The sequence below is a fragment of the Euprymna scolopes genome, chromosome 6, assembly GCF_053919585.1.
Source record: "Euprymna scolopes isolate OS-2025 chromosome 6, ASM5391958v1, whole genome shotgun sequence".
NCBI lineage: Eukaryota > Metazoa > Mollusca > Cephalopoda > Sepiida > Sepiolidae > Euprymna > Euprymna scolopes.
In genome coordinates, this window is record NC_136487.1 from 15,968,335 (window position 1) to 15,983,849 (window position 15,515).

The window sequence follows — 15,515 nt, forward strand, 5'->3', positions numbered from 1 at the left end:
ACATAAGAAAAAGTATTTTCTGATACATCATGTTATATTCTTGATATGTAGAAGAAAAAAAATCAAACGCACACATATCCAAGCCTATGGTTGAATCCTTAGGAAATGACCGCAAGTTTTTAGTAGAATGATAAATTTATTATTACCAAAACAAAGCTCTTTTCTTTCAACATTTAAAAGAAACCTTATTAATCAACGATTGCGATTATGTTTTTAATATTTTCATTGGTTTAAATAAATTATTTTTATGTAACTAACTAAAAGATTTTGCTTCTTTTCGTTTCATCAATTCTCCATTCCAATTTTTATATTGACTACTAGCTACTAGTAATGCTAATATGTTGGTTAATTTACTAAACGTTGTTTCTCTTTTCTCCTTATTACATATGTAATATTAAATTGATGGTACTTGTTTAAATTATTCATCTTTTAAACCAATGTAATTCAGGTGAAAACATGAAAACCTACATGTAATGACGAAATGAGTATAAAATTTTCATATTTCTTTGAATTCATACTATTTATTTTTATTCCAATTTTTATATTGACTACAATTTAGTTATGCTAGTATGTTGGCCAATCTACATAAGAGTTCATTGTTCAATCTCCTTGGCCAAACATTCACAAGTAACATAAATTTAAACAAATAGAAGATATTGCCAAGTCTGCTACAAAAAAGGTGCGCTTCCTTTACAATGCAAGAAAACTTCTCACACCTGCCAGAATCCTACATCTACAAAGTCACTGTTTGTCCATGAGTGAATTATTGCTGCAACATCTGGGCTGGTGCATTAACCACTCTTCTCTTTCTCTCTTTGACAGGGTCCTAAAAGGATCCTTCAATCCAATAGATCCCACACTGTCGATAAAGCTAGATCCCCCTGTTCTATTGATGCAATGTTGCACCCACATGTGTGCTTTACAAGTATTTCAATAGAATGTGGCCTGACGAACTTACTGCACTGATGCTCCTCCCACAAAATAAATGGCATCAGCTAATCAGACATTTAGAAAATTCTCAACCTCTCATTATAAATGGTCACAGATGCCAGAGGGCTTTCTACTCTAATAATTTGCGGGGGAGGGACTGCTAACCTTGGTATTCCCTCACGACTCCCTATTTTTTTTTTTTATGCCAACATACAAAATGTAAAATGTAATATAAACAAACATCACTTAATTTCCTACTTTGGAAATATTTACTCGGATACTGCCAAGTTGTTTGTCTTCTAAGATTAGAAGACGGGTGCTAAGAGACAATTCTACCCTCACACAAATACTGGGCGAAGCCAGGGTCATTTAACTTGGTTATGCAGCAATTCAATTACATATTTATTAATTGTTAACGCTTTTCTTGGGATTTTCCAAAGACGTATTATCACCAAAATGCACTCGATGTAATTATTGTAAATTGAATTAGGCTTTCTTCATCACTCTCAAAAGCAAGAAATTTTCATAGAAACATATGAACTGAAAATATTTGTTAACCAATAAAAATCGTTTCAAATTTCAAAACTAGAAATCCTGTGTGAAATTCTATAAGCCTATAAAACAGTGGCTTGATGAACATAAATTAAGTCTTCCGTCCACGGCAGAGAGGACACCTGCTATGTGACACAACGCTCGACTCTCCAAACCAGACGACTGGAATGCAACATGCTGAAATCTAGATGCACCTCTTAGATCTTCAGTGAAGAAGGTAAACTCGCACACACACGCACACACAACTTTGAAAAAAACCTATTGAAGAACTTTAAAACTTCTCCACAAAATTTGATCTTTCAAAGCGTATTTTACATTTTTATAAAATTGTTGACATAAAAATATATTTTGTTTTTTAATTCATGTTTTCTCATCTCATTCACAAAATCCTATTGTTTAATTAGGTGGTGATCAATTCATGTTTTTATCCATCATTTTTTTTCTTTTTTTTTTTGCCAATTCAACTATATATTTATTTATTATTAGTGCTGGTCTTGGCGCTTTCCAAAAACGTATTATCACCAAAATACACTACATGTAGTCAGAAACGGCACTAAAACCTTACATGAATGAGATGATTGTTAAAAATCTATAAACTTTAAAATAAATAATGATTACGTGAGTTCAATGTGGGATTACTGAGTTAAAGAGAACTGTTGGACTTTGGTGTAAGTATGCACTCTATGGAGTGTAATTATAGTAAATGTGTATTTTAAATGTCCAGAAAAATTAGATTCAGTTCAAAAATTCCTCATAATCGGTGTTTGTGTGCATTCACATCAGCTGAAACGTTCAATGATTTTATGAAATATGCAGATCTCATTCTTTATGTTCTCTTATGCTTCAGTGCTTTTAAATGGAATAATGGATCCTCATTGTTTTCTTTTCTATAAAGGCTGTTTTTGTCATTCAGGCGTTTAATTTTTTTTCATATCTGAACAACAAAGCCGAATATTAGGAGTTGGTCAAAATGTCTGGATATGAAGAGTTGGTCAAAATGTCTGGATATGAAGAGTTGGTAAAAATGTCCGAATATGAAGAATTGGTCAAAATCCGGATATGGAGAGTTGATCAAAAGAACTATGCCAACAATTAATATAAATTGTCTATAAATGTTAGTTTTTTATTTTTAATTTGCACTTTCACCACAAACAAGGCACAGTGCTACTTTGATGTAGGGGGCTACTATCTGGGACATAATTTGCAGAGATGCCATGTAGGAAGTTGAGCAGCAAGATGCCTGTTTACATTACACTTGAACTTCTGCATGTCAGTACAGTCAGGAAAGCATGAACCCAGAAGGGAATTCCAAAGTCTAGCAGTTCGAGAGAAGAAATTATTAGAGTAGAAGGCTTTCTGCCATCTCAGCATCTGTGTAGGGGTGGGATTTTGTTGCTTGTTAGGTTTGTCAGGAGTATTTATGTCGAGGAGGCAGTTCGTCAGAGCACCTATCATTAAAATACTTGTAAAACAGGCAGAGGGATGCAATATTTCATCAACGGGACTGAGGTTGGAGCCTAGCTGACAGGGCAGGACCTATTAGATTGGCGACTCTCTTTTGAACTCTGTCCAAGAGGGAGGGACTAGTAGCAGATGCACCAGCCCAAATGTGGCAACAATACTCCATACATGAGCGAATGGTGTTCTTGTAGAGGTACAGGACACTCTCAGGCATAAATAATTTTCTAGAACGGTAGAGAGAGAGAAAGCCCACATTCTTTGCAGCAGCCTTGGCAATACCTTCGATGTATCTGTTCCAACTCATGTTTTCTGTGAATGTTTATGGCAAAGGAAGAAAATAAATGGACATACATGCATATTAAAATGAAAATTGAATGAAATATTTAGGAATATTAGGTTCATCAGCTAGCAAGTGCTAACTTAACATGAACAAAGTTTTGTGAATGATAAATCACGGAAAACACAATTAAATAACAAAACATTTATATAATTGTAAGTTTGCAAGAAGATTAAAGTAATCTTTAGTCAGGAATGTTCATCTGGGAAAGTTTATACAAAACTCATGTTTTGGTAGAAAAATGTTCAGTGAAAATCAGATATGAAGACTAAAGATGTGTATAAATGTGAAAGAGTATAGCAATGCAGGGAACCAGATGTTAAAATGATGTAACGTATGGATAAAAATGGGCAAACGAAAGAAGGTCTTGTAGAGCTTGTTTTTTTATATCTTCATATATCCATTTATTTTCCAGATTAATCATAAATACAAAACAGTAAAAATCGAATTACTCTTTGAGAAAACCAAGATGGTAGAAATCTTTGATATTTCGAGAAATAAGTCTCTTTTTTTCAGAAAGAAAGGGACCAAAGAAATGTTAAAATAAATGGAAAATATTGTAAACATGACACTGGAAACGGGTAGGTAGTTGGGCTGCTAAGCAAAAATAGGATTTATGCGTAAGTATTATAATATAAGGAAGCCTGGCATTGTGTGTTTTGTATGTCTTTACTTTGTTAAGTACCCGCATTAAGCTGGTCTGCAGGTTAATTTGTTGCTGGCTATCTTGCTCTTGCTTGTTGCTGGATCTCAACATTTTGCACCGAGAGAGAGACTTAGCTGTCGTACAAAGCTAAGACTCTGTAACATCATCTTTGTATAGATACTCCCTCAGGCATTTGGGCTCATGGATTTTAAGTGTCTGAGGGAGTGCCACTCGTCTGACAAGACGTTGCAATCATCATCACTTTGTTATGTTAGTGTATGTGAGTGGGTGACAGTTCTCTTTTGTTCGCCTGACCTTTTGGTAGCACGTATGTATGGGTGCGCAAGGTGAGTTTTGAAGTGTTGTTTTTCATTTTACCCCCCCCCCCTTCTGGCGAACGGCATGGAAGTGGGGGTACATTTGAGGTCCTGTTCTGATGGGTGCTGGATTGATCATCTTTGCCTGATTATTTATTTATCTTTATTGGGGTTTCTAAGTTTGCATCAGCTTTAAATGCTTGTGTTTAAAACGACTTTCATTAGTTGAAAACTATTGACTTAACACATTCTTGTAAAAACTCTAACTTGTTTTTTTTATATAAATGAAGAGGAGAGTGTATCCCAATAAAGCAAAGAAAGAAAAAAGGTCTCTATTCAAGCCAGTCGTTTTTTTTTTTTGTTTTTTTGTTTTTGTTTTTTTGTTTTTGTTTTTGTTTTTTTTTGCGTTCGTTCAATTCGCTTCTTCACATAATCGCAATCATTTGATCCTTCTGTTTATTCATCAAACTTTTATTGACCTGTTGATCATGTGACCGGCTCAAAAACACCTAGTCGAACTGCATCGGATCACTTTTTAGCACCTTCCATTGTCCTACTTTTGAAAGTTGCTTTACTCCCCACAAGAAAAAAAGAAAGCGAAGAAAAACAAAGAAGAAAAGGGAAAAGGACAAAAGGGGAGAGAAGGGAAGGTAGGTGAATAAAAAAAAAAGGAAAGAAAAGGAAAAATATTTTTTCGAGCGCTTTCTCACGACTAACTTCAGCTGTAATTTCTCTCTCTCTCTCTCTCTCTCTCTCTCTCTCTCTCTCTCTCTCACACACACACACACACACACACACACAGAGCTGTTGAAAAACTGTAAACCACCTCGTGCTTCAACTCGTCCTTTTCATAGCAGTTTCTGTCCTACAATGCAAACTAATGCCATATGTATATTACTGAGTCTTAAACGAAGATCTTTTCTTTCTCGTTCCTTCCCTCATTCGGTCACCCGACAGGAAAGAGAGAGGCACATCCGTTTATGTAAATCACTTTCTTTATTATTTTCACTTCGTAATCAATTTTCCTAATGTTGTTGCTCAGTTCCACTACACTTAACAGTTGCTATGTAATAAACGTGTCATAGAAATGAGCCTTTCATTGCCCTAATAAGGTCAGGTATTTCTTTAGGAAGAGTTTGTAAGAAAAAAAGAAAAAGTTTTTTTGTGAATTACGAGATGGAAGAAGAGATAATGAGTTATATGCTCTTGATAGATGACTGATATCAAAGAGGAATTCGACTTTGTTTATGTGGTAAACGACCTCTCTACAACTGGAGCGTTTCAAATGGAAAATGTTTTATTTCGTTTCACGTGCACAAGTGATATTTCCTGCCTCTTTTATACATTAACACAATTCGCTTTTGAAATTAGGCAGAGAGTGTTTCCATTGCACAATAAACACCTTTTGAATTATTCATCTGATCTGATTTTGCAAACATAGTAGTAATTGTTAAAAAAACAACACTGAAACTAGGTTAAAACAATCATCTCCTGACGATTTTACATTTTCTGTTTTTCTTTTTCTTTCTTTACATCTTTACATTATATTGAATCAGTTGCTAAAGTTTGTGCATGAATGAAAGAGAGACACAGAGAGAATGAGGGGGGGAAAGAGAGAGGACAGTTAGGAGAAGAGATGTGTTCAGAAAGTAACGTAACTAAGGATGTGCAAAGTGAGTGAGAGAAATAATTTTTCAAAGATGCCTCCTTTTACTTTTCCATTTCCCATAAATGGTAAATATTTTTTACAATCAAAATCTTTTTTCTTTTATTTGGATTAAATTGCAATAAGAATTTTAGACATAAGCTTTAATAACATATATATCTGGATTTTTGATTTTCATAAGGAGACATAAAAGTCATACAAAGCTGTTCTTTTCGGTGAATCAGAGGAGATGAATGAAGCAATTGGTATCCCCATTTAGGACGTCCTCAACTGCCTCATTCTATTAATGACATGGACCATCATGAATGATTGGCTCTACAAGCACATCTTCAGCGCTATTATTTGAGGAAATGTTTTAAGCCTACACTCGGTTTTCTAAACCAGTAGGACATCTGATGAAGCAGTTCGGAATTTCTGAAATGAGGATTGATTATTCATATTTGAATTCTTCAGACTCCTGTTCTAAACTTGAGTATTATTTTAATAACGTTTCGATCGATGTAATCTTCAACCTTCTCCAGGTGTATCTTGTTGAACTTGGGAATCTTTCTGTCAAACTCGGGAATATGCACCAAATTTCAAATGGGACCCTTTATTTAATCCACAGAAGTAGCATGCTCTCGTTCCGTCAGTCATGACTGGATACAAGATCTAAGTAATTTGCAATTGTATTTTTAGTGTCGCCCACATTGAGGATTGAACCTTCAATCTTCATTGGATAAAGTACTTGGTAAAATTCAGTTGTAAAGTTACACACTTCTGGAGATTGAAGGTTCAATCCTTAGTGCAGGTAACACTCAAAATACAATCGTGAATTACTTAGGATTTCTATCCAGCCATGGTCGATGGAACGAGAGCATTCTACCCCCACAGATTAAATAAAAGGTTCTACTTGAGATTTCATGCAGTTACATTAATGGAACATTATGAAAATAACACTCAAGGTGAGAAAAATAGTCTGAAGAATCCAAATAATACAAATAATCCAATGAAACTTCTTGATTTTTGGAATATGAGCCTTTTAAATGTGATAGTTCATAATGATTTTTTTTAATTTTTATTCACCTCCAAACAAGGTACATTGCCATTTGGATGTGAGGGGCTACTATTGAGGGATTACGTTTACAGGAGCACTGTGTAGGGAGTTGAGCAGTAAGATGCCTGTTTGCATTACATTTAAATTTCTGTTATTATAGTACAGTCGGGGAAGCAGGAGACCGGGAGGGAATTTCAAAGTCTTGCAATTCAAGGGAAGAAACTAGGGTTTGTATTACAATCTACAGAGGTACAAAAAAGTTTTCAAAGAACAAATATATAAAAAATAAATGTTCAAAGGCAAGATGAGTTACTCTTCTACCTAACTAAATAAGGTTTTAGTGTTTTTATTTAATGTAAATTTTATGTGAAGAACAGAAAAAAATGGCCTCAATGTCTTTGAAGTCTTGATAATCACTTCAAAATAAGAAATAAAACAAAATGGTGGTAGAAACCCAATGAATAAATGTCCCGGCAACATTTATTCATTGGGTTTCTACCACCGTTTTGTTTTATTTCTTATTTTGAGGTCTTTGTCAATACTTCAAAGACGTTGTAGCCGGGTTTTTTTTGTTCTTTGGTAGTGCTCAATATTACTTGTTTTCTAAGCAAATAAACATTTTACATTAAATGAAAACACTAAAAACTTATTCAGTTAGGTAGAAAAGTAACTTATCTTGCCTTTCATTACATTTATTTGTTGTATATTTTTTTTGACAATTTTTTTGTACCTCTGTGGATTGTAATACAAACCCAGAAACTATATGAGCAGAAAATCATTTGGCATCTAAGAACCTTTGAAATGACAGGATGGGACTTTTGTGGGGTTAGTCGAAAGTATTCACATTGAAAGGGTACAAGTGCTACAAGTTCGTTGGAGCATATTCTCATTAAAATACTTAAAAAAAAACAGGTACAGGGATGCAACAGGGGCAGGGGTTGACCTATTGGAGACTCTTTTAGGACCTTGTTTCAAAGGGACAATCTGGTGGCCGATAAATCAGCCTAAATGTGGCAACAATATCCCATGCCTGGGCGAATGGTGGTGTAGCGATGCACCAGAGACATTAAAATGGATGAATAAGGAACATTTCAGGGGTTTTTTTTGTTTTTTTTTTACACAGTGATCACCACTTATCAAGGCCCGGAAGCCACTCAGGGATAAGGGTCATTACGTTAGTGTGGAGATTTGATGAAGTGTTTACTTAAGGGGGCGGTTCATTAGGAATTTGTTAACGTCATTTTTTGCCTTCAACAAAGAACATTGAACACGTTAGACAAAATTCTCATGTTGACAAAAAATAATTCCTATCAATCTTTCTCTCGCATGCTGACATGACACACACATATTAAATACACAACAAAAAAAAATGATTTATTTTTATTATTAAATAAAACTATATTATGAAGATTAACATTCATTTTCGCCATTATGCTGAATCTGACACTTTTATTATTTTTGTTAATGGCGAGGTGTGAGCGATTTTTATCCATGTGCACGTCGCTGATATGACGCTAGCATTGATGAGAATTGGCCGTTCCTCGTTATCACACATATCAACCATTACGCTAACCCTAACCCTTACAGTTACACTGGTGACTCCACCGTGGACCATTAAACACACACCTTAACCATTGCAGTGGCTTTACAGGAGACTGTAAGGTGTGAGTAGTTTTCTAGCGCTGCATAGACAGACCACCTTCTTTGCAGCATCCTTGGCAATGCCTTCAATGTATTAGTTCCAATTGAAGTTATCGAGGAGTTTGAATGTTTATTTGTATTTTGTCAAATGTTTTTTTTTGTTTTTGTTTTTTTGTGATAAAAAAAGAATTTAGTCATTTATCTATGATAACACTACAAACTATCGGAATAACTATTTTTAGTCATCTCTTATGATCAAAACAAAAGTAATGAAGAATGCAAGAGAGTTGTATGCTCAGTCCAAGTCTAAAGTGGCTGAGCAGCGGCTTGGTTCCAACCAGTTTTGGTAAATAGCAAACAGGATCCTGAACAGAAGCGTGTGCTCTATCCCAACCATCATCAATGGACCTGAGGTAATCTCGTCAGCATCAGATAAAGCCAAACTCTTTGCCAAGAACTTTGCAGCTAATTCCACTCTATGCGACCAAGGCCGCCAATCCCCCCCCCTATTTCCTCCTGTATCAGAAAACATGCTATGCAGCATACAAATACCTGTATGTGATGTTGCCAAGCTAATCAAAAACCTTGATTCTAGTAAAGCAACTGGTCCTGACGCCATTCCTATTATAGTGCTGAAGAAGCTTCAAGCAGAACTAGCTCCCATACTTACAAAGCTGTTCAAGCATTGTCTTAAGGAGAATTGCTTCCCAACACCCTTGGAAAATTTCATCAGAATGCCCTGTATTTATGAATTTAGGTGATCGGTCATCTCCTTCTCAGTACAGATCAATAAGTTTCCTGTGCATCATGATTAAGTTGGCATAAAGGTCTACTTCACAAGATCTCCAGTTATGGTATAGCTGGAAATGCCTTTTCAATTATTAAATCATTTCTCTCTGATAGATTCATAAGAGTAGTCACTGATGGGCAGAAATCAGTAGTCATTGATAGACAGAAGCTCATCCTGGGTCCAACTCACTTCCTGATCTACATTAATGATCTTCCAAATCACATCCTTAGATCATTCATAGACATTTTTGCTGATGACACTACCATCTATGGCAGCACATTAAAGGCCGTAAACAACCAAGTTCTCTCTGATTCTCTCTCCTCTGATCTTGAGCATGTGGTACAATGGAGAAAAAAAGTGGCTGGTTACTTTTAATGCATCTAAAACCAAACTTCTATCTTTGCATCATCAACGTTCTGATCCCCATCTGGCATCAATTGAAATGAATGGTTCTTGTCTTAGGGAGGCTCCATATTTTGACAAGCTTCTGGGCTTCACCTTTACTCCTGATCTAAAATGGAACACATACATCAAATCCGTTGCCAAGGTCGCTGGAAAAATGATGGGATCCTTCTATTGATCCAGTAGATATCTACCTGCTGATGCAATTCTCTATCTATATAAGAGCCAGGTACGTCCAAGGATGGAGTATTGCTGTCACATCTGGGCAGGAGCTGCTAGGAAGACATTATCCTGCCTTGACAGAGTTCAGAATAGACTTCGTAGCCTAGTAGGGAATGCTGTTTTCTCTTCCCTGCAACCCCTTTCTCACAGAAGAGACGTTGTGAGCCTGTCTTTGTTTTATCGCTATTTTCATGGCAGGTGCTCGTCTGAGCTCCAATCTATGGTCCCCCCTCACCAAACATTCATGAGAAACACTCGTTTGGCTGAAAACACTATCAATAATTTCCCCCACTCTTTATCTGTGCCTAAACCTAAACGTAAATTCCATGAACAAAGCTTCTTTCTTAGAACTGCATACCTGTGAAACTCTGTTCCGTTTACCTGCTTTCCAGCTGACTACAATACGGCAGTCTTCAAGTCCAATGTAAATAAGTTCTTGATGAGCCGTTCCCCTTAAGTAATCCAATTTACCAAATTTCCACTACTAACGATTGCTACGATATTGTCCTTTTAACCACTGTACACTCTTTAACCCTTATCCTCGAGTAGCCTCTAGGCCTTGATAAGTGGTGATTCCTTTGTAAAAAAAATATCATACGTAAAAAAATGCTATTAAATTTTAAAAAATAAATGATTTAACGAGCGCTAGTAAATAGGAATCATGTGGAGTAAAAGGAAAGAGACCGTCAGAAATAGCAAATGGCATTAAAAAGGCGATAAAACATGCGGAGAGTGCTCTGTTTTACGATTGTTGTAAAAATGGAACGGAAATTTAAATTTCGTTTAGTTTTAATCTTTTTTTTATTGTGCCTCTCAAAAACGAAAGTAATCAAAAGAATAACATTCAACAATCGTATATAAAAAAACAAAAGTATTTTCTTATAAAAATAAAATTTTATTAACAAAAGTGAAATAATTTAATTTTTAAACGAAAAAAGTCAATTTGGTATACCTTCTTTCTTTTTTACATCAGTCCAACCAACTCCAACTCACCGTTCAAATTGGAAATGATGTCGGATCAAGTAAAGAATAGATACCTTGTAGCAGACGACGACGCCTGGCGGCGACCGGCGCACATTTCAATTAACACCGGTGATTCGACCTTGACATTGGCACAAGCACATGGCGTCGGTTGTTTGTAAACACGTCAAATAGCAAACATGCTCGAATATTCGCCAGCAATTTTTTTTTAAAATATATTTACAAAACTTTTGAAGATTTAAAAGAAAAAATATATATTTACAAAACATTTTTTTTTAAGTAAGTAACAAAATGAACGTATTTAAATAAAAGATATTTAAATAAATGGGTGTCTTCTTTCTGTTTCGGATTTTTGCGACCAAGATTGATTTTTATGTACCGTGTTTTTTTTTGGGGGGGGGGGTATTTAAAAATATTATTTAAAAAATATATTAATTGTCGCTGAAGTTAATGTTTTAAAGAATAATTAAATAAATATTGAATTGTATTAAAAACCCACACAGAAAAAAACACACCAAAAAAACACGGTACATAAAAATCAATCTTGGTCACAAAAATCCGAAACAGAAAGACACCCATTTATTTAAATATCTTTTATTCAAATACGTTCGTTTTGTTACTTACTTTAAAAAAATGTTTTGTAAATATATATTTTTTTCTTTTAAATCTTCAAAAGTTTTGTAAATATATTAAAAAAAAAAAAATGCTGGCGAATATTTAAGCATGTTTTCTATTTGATGTGTTTACAAACAACCGACACCATGTGCTTGTACCAATGTCAAGATCGAATCACCGGTGTTAGTTGAAATGTGCGCCGGTCGCCGCCAGGCGGCGTCGTCTGCCATAGGGTATCTATTCTTTACTTGATCCGAAGTGTCAACTCAACTACAGGTATGCTTACAACGAATTAACACCCTAACCTCCCCATGTGTAGAACGGTTTTTAGAATAGACATCCCCAACCTGCCCATGTTAAGAATGGCTTCCGGAATACACTCCCAACCTCCCCATGTTAAGAACGGTTTTCGGAATAGACACCTCAACCATGTCAGCATCTATAAAGTCGACATGTCGAACGTAAACAATGAGCTGCAGTTGCACGTAATGTAATAACATATCGAATTAGAATGAAATTTAAATTAGTTCTATTTTTTACAACAAGCGTAAAACAGCGCATTTTCCCCAAGTTTTATAAAAATAGCAGATTAATATAATCGAACGGGTTTACTCATAATCTTATATTAAAAATTAAAACATTACTGCATCGGCCGGGAATCGAACCCGGGCCGCCCGCGTGGCAGGCGAGCATTCTACCACTGAACCACCGATGCTGACATCTAAGTTTCCCTTACAATGACTTAAATTTACTTAACGTTAAATCAAGTCAGATGGTTATTTTGCAATTTTATCATGAAAAGATTCATACGATGATATTCGATAAAGATTTGAAATCATATTTATTTGAATGAAACGTTTTTTCTTGTCTTCTTTAATATGTTTTACAGAAACAACATCCTTTTAATTAATAGTAGTAACGCTGTGTCGACGATAAAGTGGTGCTCGATCCAAACTTGTCCAGATAAATTCATGAGAACGATACTTATTTTTTTTTTTTTTTTTTTACTAATTATTATTTTGCCACAACGGCGGAAGGTTGACTCTGCAAAAATAACTAGCGTTATTGAATTTTCTTGCTCACACAACGCTTTTCAAAATTCGTTGCTGTGGACCGCCATCAGTGAACTGAATTGTTTCTCTTGTACCAAACATCATAAACAACGTTTTAAATGCAATTTACACGGCTTCAAACCGATAAAAATGAACATTAAAAAAAAAATAATTGGTGATTCACGTTACTTTTTTACTAGTATTTTCAAGTTAAATTTAATTTTTACGATATTTTTGTTTATTAAATTGTTAGGTGGAAGTATAGAATCATTAACAAAACACCCTCCCTCCCCATGTTAAGAATGGCTTTCTAAATAATAACATTATTATTTCGGCACGGTAACATAGATGCACAAGTGCCATATAATTAAATTGAAAAAAAACGATTTTTTTTTTTTTTTTTTTTTACTCACGTTCACCCCTGACAAGGCATATCGCCACTTGAACGTAAGGGGATGCTATTTGGGGCCATGCCTAAGAAATATTAACAAGATGTTGGTTTACGTAACATTTAAACTTATGCATATCAGTACAGCCAGGTAAGCGGGTAGCAGGAAGGGAATTCCAAAGCTTAGCCGTTCGAGGGAAGAAACTATTAGAATAGAAAGCTTTCTGGCATTTAGGGACCTCAGGGTAAAGGTGTGAGATTTTATCGCTAAGCGGATTTGTCAGGGATATGTTGTTCGTCGTGGGGGCACAAGTGCAACAAGTTCATCAGAACAATAGAACATATTCCATTAAAATATTTGTAAAACAGGCACAGGGATATGCACAATTGCGGTGATGGGACAGGTGTTGGAGCTTAGTTGACAAAGTGAGGCCTAGAAGATTGAAAAAAAATTTTTGCTTTTTTGGGGGGAGGGGGGGGCTATTCAAGAGGGAGAGGCTAGTGGTAGATGCACCAGACCAGATGTGGCAAACATTACTCCATGCATGGGCAAATGATGACCTTGTAGAGGTATAGGATATTGTTAAAAAAAAAAAAAAAAAAGATTTTTTACAGCTCAGACCCCAGGACTGTAGCAGCAGTACTACAACAACGGCAGCAGCGAAAGGTCGCGGTTAATTATTTTGAATCTATGTTTAATTTCTAAGCTCGGCACTGATTGATGCAAACGTTTCTGGCTTGTCCAAACAAAAGCTATCTTTCAGGCCAGTTGAGTACTTGACAGGAGATTATAAAAGGGATTGCCTAGTGTTTATTTTCTTTTTCTTAGCAACGAGGAGGCGGTACTACCAACAGCTCATTCAGGTTGCTCAGACCAACCCCACACTTAACTTCTCTCTTGATACGCAACCCCCCACCTCCTTAAGCCGTTTGGTCCTGGGTTCAACTTCAACAAGAACACCCAAGGATCCAACATACCACCAAATTTGTAGGGGACTAGGATATATAAATACCCTATTCCCATTCGTTTCAGACACACACACATGGACTTAACATAACACATACATACATGGCCACAGGGTGCCTTCAACACCTGTGTACACACAGTCTCATATATGAACTTTTTTCTTTCTATTATAATAAATTCACATTCCTGTCTGTTTGTTCAGATTTTGATTAATTCACAAATTAATTTTCATACTGAAAACGCTTGTATTCCAATATGGTTTCTATGTGTGCTTTTTATTCCAGTATGGTTTCTATGTGTGCTTTTTATTCCAAGAAAATCTACATAAAAGAAGTTACCTCATTCACATATTAAAGAAAATCTTTTTTTTTTTTTACAAAGGAGACCACTTATCAAGGCCCGAAGGCCACTCGAGGATAAGGGTTAATGGGTGAACATGTCAGTCATCGTTAGTAGTGGAAATTTGGTAAATTGGATTATTTAAGGTAATGGCTCATCAAGAACTTGTTTACGTTGGACTTGAAGACAACCATATTGTAGTCAGCTGGAAAGCAGGAAAACGGAACAGAGTTTCACAGGTGTGCAGTTCTAAGAAAAAAGCTTTGTTCATGGAATCTATTTTAGGTTTAGGCACAGATAAAGAGTGGGTAAATTATTGATAGCGTTTTCAACTAGACGAGTGTTTTTCGCGAAAGTCAGGCTGGGGGAGGGCACCACAGATTGGAGCTCAGATGAGCACTTGCCATGAAAATAACGATAAAGCAGAGACAGGCTTGCAATGTCTCTTCTGTGGGAAAGAGGTTCAAGAGAAAAGGGCATCCCGCACTAGGCTACAAAGTCTATTTTGAACTCTGTCAAGGCAGGATAAGCTGCTTCTATGTGGCAATAGTACTCCATTCTTTGATGTACTTGGCTCTTATGCAGGTTGAGAATTGCATCAGCAGTGAAATATCTACTGGAACGGTAGAAGGATCCCATCATATTACCAGCAGCCCTGGCAATGGATTTGATGTGTGTGTTCCATCTCAGATCAGGAGTAAAGGTCAAGCCCAGAAGTTTGTCAAAACATGGAGCCTCCTCAAGATGATAGTCATTCATTTCAATTGATGCCAGACAGGGATCAGAGCGTTGATGATGAAAAGTTTGATCTTAGATGCATTAAAATTAACCAGCCACCTATTTTAATAATTAGCTCTATGTTATTAATTGTTGTTAGTAATAGAATTGTTTTAATTGTTCTGTTTAGAAATATTATTTAAAGTTGATTTATTTAATTTTTTAAGTTAATTTATATCTAATTTAAATTATTTTCTGACATTGGTTGCGTTTAAAAACGGAAATAAGCTCTATTTATTTAAGCTATGAGAGTTATTTCTCCGTTAATCTATGAGTTATTTCCTGTTTGATTTTCATAGATGAAAATGGATGTGTTTTATGTTTCCATAAATCCAACATGTCATCCACTTTCAGGAAAGTCGTAACAGAAGTTACGATATTCAGTATATCTTAAAT

At 35.6% G+C, this 15,515-nt stretch overlaps 1 protein-coding gene and 1 non-coding gene across 2 annotated transcripts in view; one reads left to right on the plus strand and one right to left on the minus strand.

The window, feature by feature from the left end:
* LOC145277533 (GDP-fucose transporter 1-like) overlaps nt 1–15,515 on the plus strand; it is a 131,773-nt gene that overhangs the window by 47,737 nt on the left and 68,521 nt on the right. The gene's annotated exons all lie outside the window — the stretch shown is intronic.
* Trnag-gcc (transfer RNA glycine (anticodon GCC)) lies at nt 12,241–12,311 on the minus strand. The gene has a single exon. It is a non-coding gene; the product is annotated as a tRNA-Gly (tRNA).